This window comes from Cornus florida, unplaced genomic scaffold (genome assembly GCF_030987335.1).
Source record: "Cornus florida cultivar Cherokee Brave unplaced genomic scaffold, ASM3098733v1 CherokeeBrave_3.0.0_Hap2_Chr11, whole genome shotgun sequence".
NCBI classification, from domain to species: Eukaryota; Viridiplantae; Streptophyta; class Magnoliopsida; order Cornales; family Cornaceae; genus Cornus; species Cornus florida.
Window position 1 is genome coordinate 95,137,402 of NW_026775581.1, and position 21,198 is coordinate 95,158,599.

The window sequence follows — 21,198 nt, forward strand, 5'->3', positions numbered from 1 at the left end:
ATTGCACCATGGCTAGAGATTGGTGGGATTTGATGATTGGCTTGTTTGGGTTTCTCTGGGTTTTGCTGGGAACTGTTAGAGGGTTTATTGAGGCTTGAAGAGGTTGCCATGTGGGGGCCCACATTCAGGATGCTTGGAGGGCTACGTCTCTCTGTGTGTGGTGGTGTTTATGGCTTGAGAGGAATATGAGATATTTTGATGGGAAGGAGATGTCGATTTCTATGCTTAAGTTCTCTATTCTTTCCACTCTTTTTTTGTTGGGTTTCAGGGAGAGATCATAGATCTTTATAGGAGATTGTCAATTTTTTGGCCTCGCTGAAGGCTTAGAGGCCCCTTGTGGTCTTGTGTATTTCTCTTGGGTTCCGCTCCCCTTCTAAGCGTTTTTATACAATTTTACTTATATAAAAAAAAAGGTGAAGATGAAGTGTTTATATGTGCTAGTGCTGTCTGGTATGAGGCATTTTAGGATAAAAACCAATAACAAAAACTTGCAGGCTCGGGTCCAAAGCGAATAATATTATACCATGTGGTGGAGTGGGCTTTGTTACATAAAGCTGAACAAAGATGGCTAACAAGATCTATCAAAACTATGGATAAAGATATCTATTATAAAATCCACGCAGTTCAGATTAATTAGAAAAGCCCAACAGCCAAAAAAAAACTATATAAAGAAAACAAAAGCACTTAAACTTTGCATAAGATCAGGTTGGGAAAGAGATTGATTGTCCCAGCTTTTGACCAATCTACATCATTTCTTCTTTGGTTTGCACATTTCTTCTTCTGTTTTGGTGTCTCGGTTTCTTGTGTGTCAACTGGATCTGTCAACTTCTCTTTCCCCATATCTCCACTCAATTTTGCCCGAGAGGATATATGTTTCTGTTAGCATTGTTAGTATTGGATTCACTATAATTTGGAAAGTGTCACCAGCTTTCGCACTTTCACCCTTCGTTACAATTTGGGAAGTATTATCAAGTCTTTATGGACAGAGCTATTATCCCACTAGAATCAGTTACATTGTTCAGGAGAAGCACTTCTGCATAAGATCAGGTTGGGAAAGAGGGTGATTCTGCCAGCTTCTTACCAATATACGTCGCTTCTTCTTTGGTTTTGGTGTCTCGGTTACTTTTGTGTCAACTGGATCTAACAACTTCTCTATATCTCCACTCAATTTCGCCTGAGAGGATATATGTTTCTGTTTAGCATTGTTAGTATTGGATTCGCTATCGACTTTTCTGTTTTCACTCTTGGGGCATCATCATCTTTGGCACTTTCACCCTTGGTTATTATTTGGGACGTGTCACCAACTCTAGTGCTTTCACTTTTGGTTATAATTTGGGAGGTGTCACCAACTTTGGCACTTTCATCCTTGGTTACTGTTAGAATGTTATATATATATATATATATATGTTGGGCCATTATGTAATTACATTATGTTAGTAGGGCCCTTGTGTTATTAAGGTAACTTGTATCCCTTATATAAGCCTATATAGGCTTATTAGGTTTGTATATGTGTAAGTGTGATATAGAACAATTCCTCTTTCTCCTTCTCTCTGTCTCCATGATAAATAACATGGTATCAGAGCGCTACGAATTCATGGGTGTGAGGGTCTGTAATTGTGTGGTTTAAGATCGGAATCACGATCAGAATCGCGATTGTGGTGTTGGTGTTTCGTTCATTGCCGGCAGCTCCTTGTTCACTATCATCGGATCTGCATCGTCATTCGTCATCGTCAGATCTGCAGCGTTCGTCGTCGTCGTTGCCGGCAGCTTCTTGTTTTGGTTATCAGCGAGCTCGTCATCAGATCTGGTATCAGATCTGCCGTCTTGATTTACAGAGGAGAGATTCATCGAATTTTTGTTTTGGCCGGAAGTTGCAGAGGTAGCGGTTTCTTGATTCAGCCGTTGCTTGTGCCTGAGTCGCCATTGTCTCCGCTGCTTGTTCACCGGCGTTTGTGAAGGTGTGAAGAAGAAGACCCTTGTTTGGCTACACTGTTATGCTATTCCAATCCTGGTTTACTAAACCTGGAATAGCTATTCCAACCCTGGATAGCCCAGATCCGGCCAGAATACCGATTCTGCTTTTTTTTTTTTTCTCTGATTTGCTGAGTACAACATGGCATCCAGTTCAGATTTGTTTTCTCCCATGACTTCTGTTAAACTCAATGGGAAGAATTACATACTGTGGGCTAAATCTGTTAAAAATTTTCTCAAAGGTAAAGGTCTCGGTACTCATTTGACTAAAGAGAAACTCAAGGAAACTGATGCTTCTTTTTATGCATGGGAAAAGGAAGATGCTCAGATCATCTCTGTGATGATAAATAGTATTGAACCCCAAATCAGTACAAGTTTACTTTATTTGGATATTGCCAAGGAGATATGGGACAGATTGCAGCAACTGTATTCTAGAACAGGTAATATCACTTGTGTTTATGAGCTCTGTAAGCAGTATTTCAATCTTGAACAAGGTTATCACAATATAGAAGAGTATTATTCCACAGTTATGGGAGTTTGTGAGGAGCTGAATATGTATCAGCCCATTACTGCTGATGTTCGAAGTGTGCAACAGCAACGTGATGACTTTAATGTTGTCCGTTTTCTTACTAGTTTGTCATCAGCTTATGAGTCTTTTCGTTCACAGATTTTGGGCAGTCCCACACTTCCATCTCTTGCTGAAGTATTTTCTGGACTTCAGCGCGCTACACTTGTCAGTGATACTTCAACTTTGAATACTGGGCAGAGTGGTGAGCGTTCAGCATTAATCGTTTCAAAGGGTGAAAATACTGCTTTCCGTGGCGGTCGTGGGGGACGCTCCACACGGGGCGGTCGTGATTCACGGGGAGGACGTGGTCGTGATAGGGAATTACGAAAATGTACTCATTGTGGTCTTTCTAATCATACTGTGAATTTTTGTTGGGATCTTCATGGCAGACCATCTAGTTATGCAAATCAAGTTTCCTCCTTTCCGAATTATGTTGCTTCTGGATCTCATAATGTAGCTGAATCAGATACGGTCCCTGTCCCATGTGACGAGTATACTCAGTTTTTGTCTTATAAGCAAGTATCTAATTCATCTTCCACAACTACTTTTGCCCAGTTAAGTACTGCACGCACATGTCTATTGTCTTCCACTCGCAGTCCTTGGATCATAGATACTGGAGCATCTGATCATATGACTGGATGTTCTTCTCTTCTATCTGATTTTACTTCTGTACCTCCTTCTCACAGAGTTACCCTTGCTAACAGTTCCTCCGCTAAGGTTTCAGGTTTGGGGACAACTCAACTTAGTGATTCCTTGTCTCTCTCGTCTGTTTTATATGTTCCTCAGTTTGCCTTTAATTTAATGTTTGTCAGTAAGCTTACTAAATCTCTTCAGTGCTCTGTTACATTTTATCCTACTTTTTGTGTGTTTCAGGATCTCAAGACAAAGAAGATGATTGGTACGGGGTATGAAGCTAGTGGCTTATATTACTTTGATGTGGCACCTTATCCTGTGGCTCTTCAGTCTTCTTTGTCTCCATTCCAGTGGCACTGTCGTCTTGGTCACCCGTCACTTCAAGTTTTGCAGCGTCAAGTTCCTAGTCTTAGTAATTTGAAATTCTTGTCATGTGAAGTTTGTCAACTTAGTAAGCACCATCGCGTGTCTTTCAAGTCTAGGGTTAATAAACGTGTCTCTAGTCCTTTTCATTTGGTTCATTCAGATGTATGGGGTCCAATAAAACATTCTTCAATCAATAAATTTCATTATTTTGTGGCATTTGTGGATGATTATTCTCATCTGACTTGGTTGTTTCTGATGAAAGATCGTTCTGAGTTATTTTTAATTTTTCAAAAATTTTGAAAAGAAATCAAAACTCAGTTTGGCTGTCCAATTCGTATTTTACGTTCTGATAATGCTAAGGAATATTCTTCAACACCTTTTGATACATATCTTAGTGATAAAGGAATTCTTCATCAAAATTCATGTGTTTATACTCCTCAACAAAATGGAGTTGCAGAACGTAAGAATCGACATCTCTTAGAAGTAACCCGTGCTCTTTTGTTTCATATGCGCGTGCCTAAACGGTTTTGGGGTGATGCTGTTCTTACTGCCTGTCATCTAATTAACCGTATGCTGTCATCTGTATTAGATGGTAAATCTCCACATTCTATTTTATTTCCTGATTCTCCTTTGTTTTCTCTTACTACTAGAGTTTTTGGATGTGTATGTTATGTCCACAATCTTTCTCTTACTACTAGGGTTTAGAATGTTACTGTTAGAATGTTATGTCCACAAAGTGTGTATTTCTTGGATACTCTCGTTCCCATAAAGGTTATTGCTGCTATAGTCCTGTTTCTCAACGATTCTTTATTAGCGCGGATGTGACCTTTTGTGAGTCCGTTCCATATTTTTCAGATAGTGATTCAATTCTTGATATTACTCCTGAGTCGCCTCTTCCTGCAATTCCACTTCCTTCACTTTCTCTTCAACCTAGATCTCCTTTGCCTGCCCCGTTATAGGTGTACACACAAAGACCAAAGCCATCTGCTGTCGTGCCTCCTCCATCGTCTTCCGAGTCTTTGGATCCAACACAGTCCACTGTATCTGATTCATTGCCTATTGCACTTCGTAAAGGTACTCGCTCGTGTGTCACTAATCATCCCATTACTCATAATGTCTCTTATAATTCCCTATCGCCATCCTTCTCATGTTTTTCCTCTCAATTGTCTAGTACATTTGTTCCTAAGACTGTGCAAGATGCTTTGTCTGATTCGGGCTGGAGGAAAGCAATGCAAGATGAAATGGATGCTTTGCATCAAAATGGCACGTGGAATCTTGTTCCATTACCTCCAGGTGTCAAACCGGTTGGTTGTCGCTGGGTATACACTGTGAAGTATCTTCCAGATGGGTCCGTTGAGCGTTTAAAAGCTCGTCTTGTTGCCAAAGGTTATACCCAGACTTATGGTATTGACTATGATGAGACGTTTGCCCCTGTTGCTAAGATTTCTTCTATTCGTGTTTTGGTTTCTCTTGCTGCTAATAGACATTGGCCTCTGTTTCAGTTAGACGTTAAAAATGCTTTTTTGCATGGTGACTTAGCTGAAGAGGTTTATATGGAGCAACCACCTGGGTTTGTTACTCAGGGGGAGTCTCTTCACACTGTTTGTCGCCTTAAAAAGGCTTTATATGGATTGAAACAATCTCCACGGGCTTGGTTTGGAAAATTCTCTGAGGCGGCATTAAAATTTGGTCTTAATAGATGTTAGACAGACCATTCGGTATTTCACCAGCGCACTAAAGCTGGCTTCATCTTTCTTGTGGTATATGTAGATGATATTGTGATCACAGGTGATGATTCTGAAGGGATTGCTAAGTTGAAGTTGTTTCTGCAATATCGATTCCACACTAAAGACTTGGGTAAATTTAGGTATTTCTTGGGTATTGAAGTTGCTAGATCCAAGAAAGGTATAAGTTTATCCCAACGAAAATATGTGTTGGATTTATTAGAAGAAACAGGTATGTTGGGTGGTCGCCCGGTTGATGCTCCTATGGATTCGAATTCAAAACTTGTGTCTGATGAGGGTGCTCTATTTAATGATCCGGGCAGATTTCGTCGTCTTGTTGGGAAATTAATTTATCTCACTATCACTCGACCTGATATTTCATATGCAGTTAGTGTTGTAAGTCAATTCATGGGAGCTCCTAGAATGCCACATTGGATTGCTATTCTTTGGATTATCCGATATCTCAAGCAAGCTCTAGGTGTTGGGTTATTATATAAATCAAATGGTCATCTCAGAGTGGAAGGTTTTACAGATGCCGACTGGGCTGGTTCTCCTTCAGATAGGAGATCTACTACAGGCTACTGCACATTTGTAGGAGGAAATCTTGTTACATGGCGAAGTAAAAAGCAAACGGTGGTAGCTCGATCTAGTGCTGAAGCTGAGTATAGGGCAATGGCCCATACTACTAGTGAGTTGACCTGGATACAATATTTTCTAAAAGAACTTGGGTTGACAGTTGAAGCTCCTACTCCATTGTTCTGTGATAATCAAGCAACAGTTCACATTGCCTCAAATCCTGTGTTTCATGAGAGGACTAAACATATTGAAGTTGATTGTCACTTCATTCGAGAAAAAGATATTGCGTGGGAGCATCTCTACTCCATTCGTGAAGTCTGAAGATCAATTAGCTGATATGTTTACCAAAGCATTGAGTCATAACCGGTTAAGAACTATATATTCCAAGCTGGGATTATTTGATATATATTCTCCAGCTTGAGGGGGAGTGTTAGAATGTTATATATATATATATGTTGGGCCATTATGTAATTACATTATGTTAGTAGTGCCCTTGTGTTATTAAGGTAACTTGTATCCCTTATATAAGCCTATTTAGGCTTATTAGGTTTGTATATGTGTAAGTGTGATATAGAACAATTCCTCTTTCTCCTTCTCTCTGTCTCTCATGATAAACAACAGTTACAATTGGGAATGTGCACTTTTGATCTTCAGAATAGTCCTAGCCTCCTAGGTGTTCAGCTTTTTCGCCATCATTCAATTTCCCGCGTGGTTCAGATGCATCATCTCTCAATTTATCAACAATGTTAAGGGTGTCCGCGACAGAATCATCTGTGGGTTTACTGCCTGATTTTGGGGCTTTGACATTGATCTGCTGACAGAGGCTCCACCCTGGTAGAAAGCACAGAATTTTCAGTTGGCCTTGCAATGCCAAACAGTGCAATGCTGGAAGGGAAAAAAAGAAAGAAAAAAAATGATAACAGAGAGAGGGTTTCCCTTTTTTTCTTCAAATAACCCTAGATATATATATATATATATATCTCCAACCTTTTTTGACGAATAGTCCATTTTTTCTTGTTTTAATAAAATCTTTGACTTTGTTCTTGCTTTCTTTTGTCGCCTGCCCAAATTGACCAACCAAAAATGATAAGAGGTCAGGTAAGAAATAAAAAGCATACATGCAGCAAGATGAAACAACCACCTACTGATCAAACAAGGAATCATCAACCCAATAGGCTCCAATGTGAAACAAAAAATAAAAAAGGATTTGTTATCAAACGCCAAAAGTCATCAACCCACAAACACTCTACCACTGATAACAAAGATTACTCAATTATTTCGATTACTTTTCAATTTTATTTTATTTTTTTCAAGTATTTGGATTATTTGGATTTTCAAAAAATTTATTAAATGCGGATAAGCATTAAATGTATCATATCTATTTTTAGGCTCATATTTGGATTACTTTATAACTTTTTTATTAAATCTGTTCAACACTTGATGCTTATTCAGCACATTTAATAAAAAACTTAAAAGTAATACCTGAGCCTAACTATGAATGCGGATAAACATCAAGTGGAGCGCATTTACTATTACACTCAAGTATTTAGATTACTTTTCAATTTTTTTATTAAATGCATTGGATAAGCATTAAATGTATCATATTTATTTCAATTACTTGCTAACTTTTTTTATTAAATGTGCCGGACCACTTGATGCTTATCCTGCGCATTTAATAAAGAACTTAAAATTAATACCTGAACCTAACCGCTGGATAAGCATCAAGTGGAACGCATTTACGATTATGCTCAGGTATTTAGATTACTTGTAAACTTTTTTTTTATTACATGTGCTGGACCACTTGATGCTTAGCAGTGCAATTAATAAAAAAACGTAAAAGTAATACGTGAGCCTAATTGTGAATGCGCGGGATAAGCATCAAGTGGAGCACATTTACTGTTACGCTTTGGTATTTAGATTACTTTTAAATTTTTTTATTAAATAAATAAGCATCAAGTGGAGCTCATTTACTATTAAGCTTAAGTATTTGAATTACATTTTTTTTTTTTTTTTCATTAGATGCACTAAATAAGCATAAGTCAAGCGCGCTTAGGAATTTGGATTACTATTTATTTATTTATTAAATTTGATGGATAAGTATCAAGTGGAACGCATTTATTGATAGGCTTATATATTTGGATTAGTTTACATTTTATTTTATTAAATGCGTTAGATAAACATTAAGTGAGGCTCAATTACTGAAAGGTAATTGGATTACTTATAATTTTATTTTTATTTTTTATTTTTTATTTTTTGTAAATGCGTTGGATACATTTATTGTTAGGCTCAACTATTTGGATTACTTTTTATTTTTTCATTAAGTGTCAAATGTAGCATATTTACAGTTAGGCTCATATTTGGATTACTTTTTAATTTTTTTATTAAATGCGGTGGACCACTTGATGCTTATCCAACGCATTTAACACCTGTAAACATCAAGTGGAGGGTATTTACTTTTGCGCTCAGGTATTTAGGTTACTATTAAATTTTTTATTAAATGAATAAACATAAAGTGGAGCGCATATAATAAAAAACTGAAAAGTAACACCTGTAAACATTAAGTGGAGTACATTTACTTTTACGCTCAGGTATTTAGGTTACTTTTTAATTTTTTATTAAATGAATAAACATCAAGTGGAGCGCATATACTATTTGAATTACTTTTCAAATATCTATTATATGCATTGATAAGCATCAAGTCAATCACATTTTTTGTTTTCCTAGTTGGTACTCATACATACATGCCTCCACCGAGGTTCAGACCCCTTAACCCCCTTTGGGAAGTAGGGGCCTGGTACCGCTAGGCCACTTCAAGTCAATCACATGTGGATTATTTAGGTATTTGGATTACTTTTTAGTTTTTTTTTTTTTTTATTAAATGTGGTCGATAAGTATCAATGTAGCACATTTATGGATAGGCTCAGATATTTGGACTACTTTTCAAAAAAAAAAAAAATTGTTAAATGCCCTGGAAGCTCATTTACTTTCACATGTATTTGGATTGTTTTTTAATTTTTTTTATTAAATGCCTTAGATAAGCATTAAATGTAGCATATTTATTGTTAGGGTCAGGTATTTTGATTATAGTTCAATTTTTTTAAATTAAATGTGCTTAATCACTTGATGCTTATCCCACGCATTTAATAATAAAATAATTGAAAAGTAACACATGAGCTTAATTGTGAATAAGCATCAAGTGGAGCGCATTTACTGTTACTCGAATCAAGTATTTATCATAAAATCGTCAAGAAATTGGACAAATACAAAATTTAAAGTAAAATAGGAAATGAAGATTGTTTCTTAGATGCATTTATCTTCTTTTTTACCTCTCATTACTTCTTTTAATTAATTTATTCAATTTTAACCACTTTGCCTAAATCTGCAACATTTGTCCCAGGCGCTTGAGTTACCTTTCAGTTTCTATTAAATGCCTTAGATAAGCATGAAGTTTTTATAAATGATTTAATAAATACGTTTTATTTATTTATTAACTCATTATGTTATATTTATTTATTTATTAAAATCTAAATTTATCCAAAATGAAAGGGGAACAAGTCAAATATTTAAAACAAACTAAAACGCAAAAGACCCTTAGGCACCTTCGAGTACAGTAGTACTTGACATCAAACTTCTCAAATTGGGCAAAGATTGAAGTTGATAACTCTCGTCAATGTGAAAAAAAGACATGAAAGTTGTAGAGGAAATTTATGAAAACCACAACTATATATATACATATATTCAAGTTGTACTTTATGTTGAAGCAAGTATAACCAGCTTCCAGTTCCACCTAGTTAATTTATTATATATTAATAGTATAATTGATAAAATAAAAAATAAAAAAAGCGTAAAATTCTATATATATATATATATATATATATTTACACTTTCTTTTATTGATTTATATTAGTTTTTAAATCAATTAAAATAGAGAGATTATAACTTCTAAACTAAATAACACATGCTTTATTTTTCCTAACAAACACAAATGTCTTCTTAAACAACGCAATACCCAAATTTAGAAAGACATCCTCTTCCTCCTTTGCTGGCAATTTCGGGGGCAGATAAATCAAATATGACCGGGAAGCTAATCTCGCCTGAGTTTTGCTGCTCCTCCTTGTTCTCTGTCAAATTCTCAGTTCAGAGATCATATAATCAAGGTCAGTGTTTACATTTTCATTCGTTATTATATATTAATTTTATGCTCAAAGTTCTTTAACCTGTTGTGCACTCAATTTTGATCCGAAAATTGCAATATATGGTCTGTTTATCAGTTTATTGGTTGTTGGAATCAGCTGATTGGCCTGGGATGGGAATTTTTGATGAATTACCTGTTTCTAAAGAGAAATCGGTGAGTCTCTTTTTCATCATTTTCTGACACAGATCATGATTTTACATTTTGAATGTGTTCTTGTCATTTTCAATCAGTTAGATGAACATATTGTCCATATGTAATGTCTTGATTTGAGAATTTTACTAGCTGAATCTTGGAAATTCTAAGTTGGTTAGTACATGCTTGGTAAGTTTACACCGGTGCTTTATAGGTGATATTATGTGTTTATAGGTATCAAACATGTTTCACTTGCAAATTGAATAATAAATATTAAATAAAATATTTGAAATGAAATGTTGAAAAACCTACAGCAATCTAAAAGTGAACTAGATTATTTAGGTATAAAATGTAATTCTAATGTGGGTTGGAGGCATGGAGTGTCATCTTAATTTTTGGTGCTGCAACGAATGTCGTGAGGTTTAGGAACTAGTAAGAAATTTAGATTCTAGTTTTTGGTGCTGCAACGAATGTCGTGAGGTTTAGGAACTAGTAAGAAATTTAGATTCTAGTGGCTGAAACTAGATCAATAGCCATCTATGCTCGTAGACAATCCTGAAACTATCATTGTTTCCCTTCTCTAGCCCTATGAAGAGTAAGCTTACCATGAATGAGACTGTCGACTAAGTGGATCTAAGAAGAATCAAAAGAAACAGAGCCATTCTACTAAAATTATGAGATGGAAATGTAAAAATCAAACTTAACATGCTAAATTTCGATTGCAATCATTATAAAGGTTGTAAAGTGTGGCGACCTTATGGGCGGGTGTGCGTGGGCGGTTGCAAGGCATTGTCAGGCTATGGGTGCACGATCCCACATTGCCTAGGTAGGGTGAAGATGAAGTGTTTATATGTGCTAGTGCTGTCTGGTATGAGGCATTTTAGGGTAAAACCCAGGAACAAAACCTTGCGGGCTCGGGTCCAAAGCAGATAATATTATACCATATGGTGGAGTGGGCTTTGTTACATAAAGCTCAACAATGATGGCTAACAAGATCTATCAAAACTATGGATAAAGACATCTATAATAAAATCCAGGCAGTTCAGATTAATTAGAAAAGCCCAACAGCCAAAAAAAAACTACATAAAGAAAACAGAAGCACTTCAACTCTGCATAAGATCAAGTTGGGAAAGAGATTGATTGTCCCAGCTTTTGACCAATCTACGTCGTTTCTTCTTTGGTTTTCGGCATTTCTTTTTCGGTTTTGGTGTCTCGGTTTCTTGTGTGTCAACTGGATCTGTCAACTTCTCTTTCCCTATATATCAACTCAATTTCGCCTGAGAGGATATATGTTTCTGTTTAGCATTGTTAGTATTGGATTCACTATCGTCTTTTTTGTTTTCACCCTTGGATATAATTTGGAAAGTGTCACCAGCTTTCGGACTTTCACCCTTCGTTACAATTTGGGAAGAATTATCAAGTCTTTATGGACAGAGCTATTATCCCACCAGAATCAGTTACATTGTTCAGCAGAAGCACTTTAACTCTGCATAAGATCAGGTTGGGAAGGGGAGTGATTCTCCCAGCTTTTTACCAATATACGGCGCTTCTTCTTTGGTTTTGGTGTCTCGGTTTTTTGTGTGTCAACTGGATCTGTCAACTTCTCTATATCTCCACTCAATTTCTCCTGAGAGGATATATGTTTCTGTTTAGCATTGTTAGTATTGGATTCGCTATCTACTTTTCTGTTTTCACTCTTGGGGCGTCATCATCTTTGGCACTTTCACCCTTGGTTATTATTTGGGACGTGTCACCAACTCTAGTGCTTTCACTTTTGGTTATAATTTGGGAGGTGTCACCAACTTTGGCACTTTCATCGTTGCTTACAATTGGGAATGTGCCACTCTTGATCTTCAGAATTGTCCTAGGTGTTTCAGCTTTTTCGCCATCATTCAATTTTTGTGTGGTTCAGATGCATCATCTCTCAATTTATCAACAATGTTAAGGGTGTCCGCAACAGAATCATCTGTGGGTTTACTGCCTGATTTTGGGGCTTTGACATTGATCTGCCGACAGAGACTCCACCTCTGCTAGAAAACACAGAATTTTCAGTTGGCCTTGCAATGCCAAATAGTGCAATGCTGGAAGGGAAAAAAAGAAAAAAAAAAATTGATAACAGAGAGAGGGTTTCCTTTTTTTTCTTCAAATAACCCTGCATATATATATATATATATATATATATATATATATATATATATATATATTTAAAAAATAATCTCCAACCTTTTTTGACCAATAGTCCATTTTTTCTTGTTTTAATAAAATCTTTGACTTCATTCTTGCTTTCTTTTGTTGCCTGCCCAAATTGACCAACCAAAAATGATAAGAGGTCAGGTAAGAAATAAAAAGCATACATGCAGCAAGATGAAACAACCACCTAGTGATCAAACAAGGAATCATCAACCCAATAGGCTCCAATGTGAAGCAAAAAAAAAAAAAAAAAAAAGATTTGTTATCAGACACCAAAAGTCATCAACCCACAAACACTCTACCACTGATTAACAAACAATCATCAATTCAATTATAGCAAATTTTATCTATAAACAATCGGATAAACTAAAATCCACAGAAAGAAAACAGTGATTCACTAACAATTATCAACCCATAAAAAGTTAGCATTGATCAACAAACAATTAAATGAAATGTGCTTGTGTACATATGGATACAACATATATTCATGTAGTTGAAATATCTATAAAGAGCAGGTGGGTCTTTACATCAGGACTCGGCTTTGACCATCTCTTTAAAACAAAATTTCTTTTTTTCCTGGGTACTTTATTTTTTAAAAATTGCTTTTAGAGGTTTTGGAAACAGTAAAAAAAGGGACACTTTTAAGTAGTATACATATTTTAGCTCAGCAGAGGTTTTTGATGAAGCTAAAAATTATAACTTTTAAAATTGCATTCTGAGTAGTTCAATATTTTAGGTAACTGTTTTTTTGGCAATCTGATCCCTCTTTATTTTTTACTTAAAGCACTTTTATTACTGATTTTACAATATTATCCATGCACTAATAAACCTATGCATTACCCAAATATTAATTATTATAAAATTTCATTGGCTTCAATAATATTATGAGGATCAAATTGTTTTGAAAATTTTTTTTTTTTATCAAATTGCTACAATAAAATTTTATTTTTAATTTTTAAATTGTCACATTTAAAAGTGTTTTAAGTATAAAAATGTTTTTATAAAATGTATCACTAAACACCTAAAATGCTTAGGGCAGGTTTAGGGTCAGTCTTGAGCCAAACAGATGATCCATGTCACAAATTATTTGCAAAAGGATGGAGGAAGATGCATAAAAACTTGTTAGAATGCAATGGGTAATAGTTGGGTCTTTGGATTATTTGAAATGCTTGAAGAAGAGGACTGGGTAGAATTAGAGCATGCGGGAACATTTTCAAATACCTAAAGTGAAAGAAATATAAGAAAGATGATAACTGAAGAAGTTACAAGGCCTGATATTCTCATCAAGGCTTTTAACTTTATAGTGTAGTTTGCTTAGGTGTGATGTTCGACAATGTGCACAATGTAAGAAAAAGAGAGATGGATATACAACAATTATCAACTCTACAGAGAGAAAAAGAAAATAAAAAAAGAAAAAGAAAGAAGGGATCTTATACAATTTTCTTTTATTTTTTAATTAAAAAAAGTCAGGGTAAAAAAAGAAAATAAAAGAATAATAATTTGTTAATTGAAGTGACTTAAGACATACCTTTTAGCCATGAATGCAGCGCGAGTGTAATGTCCCACATTGTCTCTAGGAGGAAATATTTTTTTGAGATTTGCCATATTGCCATGTTCATTACTTATTGTACCCATGTCGAGTGTCGATCCGTATCTGTGCTTCCTAGAGGACAGCATGAGAAAGTTTTGTATAATGGATTAGACGTCTATACTATATAAGGCACAAGTAAGAAATTGTTTCTTAAATCATGTTAAAGTTGTCATAAAGCGAAATGTTCAACAAAGTATTATCCGAAGGCAATGAGGGAAAGAAATTTGCTTATTATCTAATAGACAATATTGCCCTTATCATAAAAAAGGTTTATGTAACTAGTAGTTGGATGTATTGACATGTTTATTATAGTTGCATATATTGTTGCTATAATCATTATAGGTGCTATGTGTAGATAAAGTTTATGTTTCAAGGGCTTCTTAACTTGATTCAAAGGAAATTATTTTCATGCTCCTTGAATCTTTTGCATGATTTTTTTATTTTTATTTTTTGTAAATCTTTTGCTTGATTTGTAGAATAGGCTAAATTACAATAACCTCCCTTAGTTTTGATATAATTCCTTGGTCTTCTCTCTTCTTTGAAAAATGATACTAACTTCCCCGCTAGACCTAAATTTATTACATAATTCCCTCTCTGTTAATAGTTAAACATCAGTCAACAATGATTTTTATTAATATCAGCAATTTGAAAATTTTTAGAACTAATTTTACCATTGTAGAATTATTTTATTCAATTAAAAATTACAACTCGATTTTATGGGCAAAATAGCGAAACTAAATACTTCATTAAAGGAATTGGATGGAAGTGTCAGGTAAGAAGGTTAGCGTAACTTTTCAAACAAGAAGGGAGACTTCTTCAATTAGGATGCACACGGATCAAATTGGTTAGGATTAGACATAAAACCAAAATCAGTCTGATTTGATAGGAGCCTAAAACCAATCTGATCCAATCCGTTGAATATTGAATTGGTTTTACAGATTGGGTTTGTATTAACAACTCAATAGTTTTTTTGAACTTTTTTAGCCCAATGTGTGATTGAGATGAAATATTTCATTATAACTACATGTAAACAATCTTTATCTTTGTCCATCCTTTAGTTTTGATAGTCTTTAGATCAATTGAAATCCAGCAGGACCACCGTAACGATAGTATAATAGCATCTCTTACTTGTAAAACAAATCAAAGAAAATCAAGTTATTTATAACATTATGTGAAGAATTGTGTGTGAAGTTTGAAGACTGAAGAGTAAAAGGGGTGGGGTTTGATTTGGGGTTAAAAAGAGCATTATATGTGTATATGAAATATATATTATATAGATGACAGATCGGATTTCAGATTGGTTTTTTGAGACCCAAATTCGTGAACCGATCTGATCCCTACGAATTATTTGTTTATGAATCTGCACCAAACCAACGGACTAAAAAACCAATTTGATCCACATGGATCAATCGGATTCACAGATCAAATGAACACCCCCTTCCTTCAATGGAGAAATGTTAAAAGTACCATAAAATAAAACTAAGCAAATGACTGATAAAATCATAAATCTAACAAAATTATGCCACACGATTGAAAAAAATTATGCCAACAAAATAATATCATGTCAACAAAGATTATAAAATGTACCTTGCAGTAATCGCGATTCTTAAATGAAACATTTGTGTTTACGGATTTGCCTTGTTACAACTTTTATGTTATGGCTCAAGAAATAAACATGAAAAGTTCGATTTTCAATCAATTTGCGGATGTGAATCGATGTTTGTGGTTGATGTAAGAGTAAGCATAAGGGTTATAAACAACCTTTGAAGTTTGATAAGCAAATCATTAAAGGTAGTGTTTTTAGGTATGGTGGGGATAGGCATGCAAGAAGAAAGAAAAACAGTTTTGGGTGGAAGATCGAAAAATAAAGAAAACAGTAAAGAATGGAGAGAATAAAAATTGTATTGAAAATGAATCCGACCAAAAATAGTTAGATCTAGACGAAAAGGAAAATAATTTAGCACCAAAGTTTTATACTAATCTAACCTCTAATTTGCGCTCGCCATTCTCGATTTCTCCCGAAAACTCTATCTAGCCTCCACTATTTCTTGATGACTCCGTCTTATCTTATTTACGAATTTCTACTTTGACCTTGACTTTGCACTCACCATTCCTCTATCCAACCTTCACTATTTATTGATGACTCCATCTTATCTTATTCACAAAACTGGCCTTGCCCGTACAAGGAGGGGATCATTACTTTCCAGCGCATCAAAACAACGTCATTTTGATGTAAACGCAACACCTTACATTAAGACGAAAAGCCCATTACATTAAGACGCAACACGTGCCACATTCATGCTATGTTTTAACCATCTATTATTGTTTTTGTATCCCTCTCTCTCATGCTCATATAGCATTTTGCCTCGTTTAGTGAACGTTTCACTTTCACATGCACTAATATTTTTATATTTTTTCTCAAATAATTTTTTGAATCAATCCACGAGGCAAGTAAAATTTTAGCATCAAAGTGGAGCACATTTATTGTTAGTCTCGGGTCCTTGGATTACTTTTCAAATTTTTATTAAATACGTTGGATAAGCATCAAGTGTAGGGATAAGAGTTTCAGGTTATTGGATTATTTTTCAATTTTTTATTATTAAATGGTCTGTATAATTATCAAGTGGTGGTCCACTTGATGCTTATCCAGTGCATTTACTATTGGTCTCAGGTATTTGAATTACTTTTCAAATTTTTTTATTAAATATGCCGGATAAGCATCAAGTGGAGCGCATTTACTATTAGGCTCAGGTTTTTGTATTCTTTTGATTTTTTTTTAATTAAATGAGCTAGATAAGTATCAAGTGGAGCGCATTTACTCTTACACTCAGGTATTTGGATTACTTTTCAAATTTTTTTAACGGATTATTACATATAAATGGTGCTAATGGCCTAAATATACCATTTGATGGAGTTAAAGTTTCATAGTTTCGAAAAAATGGAGTTGACCAAAATGCTGACATGGACATGGAAAAACACTGTTCACTCTCAAAGGTACAACTTTTAGGCACATAGGTACCACTTTTTGTGTACACAGATATCACTTTTTGTGCACACAGGTACCACTTTTTGTGCATTAGGTACCATTTTTGTTTTGGGCATAGAGGTACTACTTTTTTGTGTAGCATAAAAAGTTGTACCTGCATGCATAAAAGGTGGTACCTATGTGACTAAATGTGGTATCTCTGTGAAGGTAAACAGTGTTTTTTCTTGTCTTCATTTTTTCGAAACTATGAGACTTTGACTCCATCAAATGGTAAATATGGGTCATTAGCACCATTTATATGTAATAATCCTTTTTTTAAAATATAAAGTTAGATTATCGTATAATGGTATTGAAATTAGTAAATATGGTAGGTACAATTGATCAGGAACGAAGCTAGATGGGGCGCACCTGGTGGGAAAAGGTACTCACTCTCTAAAGACTATCCCAACTTAGCTAGCTCGTGGGGTCACTAAAGTCAAAATTCGTTGTACATTTATGAAGAAATAACTTTGAAGATAACTTATCTACAAAGTTGGTGTGCTCAAGTAAATACCCTAGTCAATTTTAACATTTTCCTCTAAAGCTGCTTGGTTCATATATTTGGTTACTTTTTTTTTTTTTTAAATGTGCTAGATAAGCATCAAGGGGTGGTTGGAGGTGGATTACTTATAAAGTTAGATTATCATAGAATGGTCTAGAAATTAGACAAAAAAAAAAAAAAAAAAGGGAGATGAAGGGTTGTTTCTTAGACACATTTATGTAGGATCACATCATGGCATCGTCATCTTCTTCTTCTTCTTTTTTTTCTTTTTTTTTTTTTTTTGTCTCATTTGTAATAATTTTTTTCTGTATAGGGCTCGAACCTTCGACCATGAGATTGAGTGTTTAGACCCAAACCCACTAGGACAGAGGTAGACCGGTTAGTCTCATTTATTTCTGTCAACTAAGTTATTCACCATCTATAATTATTTTTAACCATTTTGCCTAAAGTTGCAGCATTTGTCCCACTAAGCTCACTGCTCAGGTACTTGAGTTACCAGTTTCTCTTAAATGTGCTAGATAAGCATCGTGATATGTGGAGCTGAATTACATAGAGAGTTAAGGGTGCACACAGAACAAATTAGACATAAAATTTAATCCAATCCTATATTAGTCTTAAACCGATCCGATCCAATCCGTGAAACATTGGATTGGCTTTACAGATTGGTCTTTTTATAAATGGTCCAATAATTTTTTCTTTTAGACTAATGTGAGATTGAGATAACATAATCCAAACATAGCCCTAGTTGATGGTTTGTAATGATCCATAAAAAATGTTGCCATGGCATGCTTTTTGGCTACTCAGATTGTTACTCTTCACTTATTGATCACATGACATTGTAGAAGCTTTTTTGTTCTGCAGTCATGCAAATAGTATTGTTGATGAAATTGCAACTACAATAGCAAATTGTACCCTTTTCAACTACATATAAAGGTAGCTAATAATGAACTAAAAAAAGGCAACAGATCAATGTCTAGTTTATATATTACAGGAGCAAGAAATCAATAGTAAAGAAAGAAATTAGATTAAGCTAGGTTTAGGGTTAAAAAGAGTGTCATATATATGTACTAGTTATATATATTATATAGGTTATGGATGAATTGAATTCACAGATCGGATTGGTTTTTTTGAGACCTAAATTCGTGAACTGATGTTATCCATGCAGATTACTTATTTATGAATCCACCATCGAACCAATTGACTAAAAACTAATTTAAAACGCACGTATCAGACTGAGTTGGATTGGATTCATGGATCAAATGAACACTCTTAATAGAGTTAGATTATCATAGAATGGTATAGAAATTAGACAAAAATGAAGTTAGTATGGGAGGCACAATGAGCATGAACAAATCTAGGTCTAGTCTATTAAGTGGGGAGAAGCTACCTCGTGGGTCAGTCAAATTCTTTTGTACATTTATGGTGAAATAACTTAAAAGATGATTTTCCTGCAAAACTATCATTAAAAGAGCATTTATTTTGAAACTGCCCTTGATTTTGTGAATCCCTTAAAATTATTTTTCAAAGAGTAATAATACACAAGTAAATCCACTTGAATTAAAATTCTTAAAAATGCCATCATCTGAGTTTTTTTGGGGTAAGTAAGATAATTCATAAATGTTAAAGTGTATACATATAGAAACTTGGCCCATTTGGGCAACAGATCAAAAACAAAAAAAAGCAAAAGGAAGCCAAGTGAAAACACCAAGGCATAGAAAATAGGCCCAAGCTAGAAGCCCAAATAGGCCATTGCGGGAGCATCAACATTCATACATTGAAAGTATCAGAGAGGGTTCTATAAGGCAGCTAAGAAAAGGAGAAAAAAGGGTTTGTCAAGTTTGGCTCAAAGGAGGGGGAAGGTCATTTGCTATAGTCATAAGAGCATTCACATTTCTTGATGTTGAATATCCGTAACCTCACCGAATCGATTGTCAAGTTCAGAATCTTCAATGGAACAGTTAATTTGTTCCTGAAGATGCGATTGTTTCCCTCCTTCCATATGTGATAGACAAAACTTGCTAAAGTGAGTTTCCATGTAAGAACCCTATTGTATTTCAATTTTTGTTTCCGATTTGATGAGGCCCAAATTAAGAAATCTTTCCATGAATTAGGGTTCGTATAGAACCCACACTTTTCTTGTAATCTTCCCCAAATCGCCTTTGAATACTCACATTGATGAAATAAGTGTTGATGGTTTTCTGCAGCCTTGAGACATAAGAAGCAAACATTTGGTTGCATGGTGAAGTGGAGGGATGGTTTGTCACCAGAGGCAAAATGATTTTTGTACCTGATCATTGAAGTTGCTACTTGGATTTGTCACTCAATCAAGCTACCGAAATCATTCAACAACCAGAATTAGCTGAAGTAAGAAGCGGATCGTGATTGCATTGCCGTGGATCATTGTAGGTGATAAGTTTGAAGGCACAGGAATCGAAGGCACGAGTAAAAGATAATCAAAGACAAGTAATTCTGAAACTCTTGATTCTAAGGCCTGAGTATTCTGGAATCTCTGCGAGTATTCTGCGTACTCACACTTGGTATAAGAGCAGGTTGCTCTAAATCCTGAGCAAGATTTCAGTACTTTTTTTTTTCAAAATTCTTTTGAAAAGTTATGTTATTGAAAAATTGTGGATTCTCCTAGAAAGGGTGGATGGATAGGTGTGGATAAAATTTTGTGCTTTGTGGAATGATTAAGAATTGACTTTGGCTAATGTTAATTCTAAAGCATGAAATGTTAATTTTTAACGTTGTGTCACCTTTTGAGTTTCATGCTTGATTATACATGACGGTACAATTGTTAAGGTCTCCGTATTACAAATGCTCACAAATAACTTTGAAATGATTAGAATGAAAAGAGTACAAAACTTTTGATAGTTCTATGCCAAGTTAAGTGACTTTGTCAATAGTGCACCTAAAAAATAAAAATAAAAAAAGTGACTTTGTTAATAGTGCTTGATAACCATTTTAAAGAGAAATCCTGAGAGTATGATTATTAGAAAAACCAAGGTCACTCTTGCCAAAGAGAGCAAGAATATTGATTCAATCAACATTGTTCTTTTAAAAAATTTCGAGTTGAATTTTCTTCAATTTGGGAAATCTTAAAATTTAGCTTTTAATATTTACTAAGGTTTGATGAAAACAAATCAAAAAGGAGGAGGAGGAGGAAACTGAATTAGTATGTTAAAGGTAAAGTTGACTTGTTACATCTATTCAGTATCAAATGATTCAAATTGCATAACCATTGTTTTACTTATCCAATTAAACAACTAAGTAGTACTACTTGCCAAAATTCAGTTAGTAAAAAGATCAGAAATGGGGTGTTCGAATCTTAGTAAGAGTATTGTTCTTTAGACCACTACCACTACCATTATCTATATCCATCAGTAATCATTGTATCAAAATATTTATCTAAACCCAATATAATAAACCAATTCGCAATGGACGATGATGATATGCATGCACATATATACCAAAATCATCAATCTCGTAACAATATTATTGCACGTATATACCAAAGTCATCAATCTCATAACAAATTATTCTCTCTCCCAACACACACTAGTTATGTACAGTTGCAACAAAGCCAAACTTTTAGTGTGGTTAAAGTGTGAAACAATTCAACAATTCATACTCAATTTAGAGGGATTAATTTAGGTTTTTAACAACATGGGTATGTTAATTTGATAGCCTTACATGTGTAGATTTCAACAATAAGGTATGAGACT

At 34.6% G+C, this 21,198-nt stretch overlaps 1 long non-coding RNA gene across 1 annotated transcript; it reads left to right on the top strand.

Annotated features, from left to right (window-relative positions):
* Positions 1 to 17,359: 17,359 nt before the first annotated feature.
* Positions 17,360 to 20,228, top strand: LOC132285973 (uncharacterized). Its single transcript, XR_009472646.1, has 2 exons — positions 17,360 to 19,496; positions 19,678 to 20,228. It is a non-coding gene; the product is annotated as an uncharacterized LOC132285973 (long non-coding RNA).
* Positions 20,229 to 21,198: the final 970 nt, after the last annotated feature.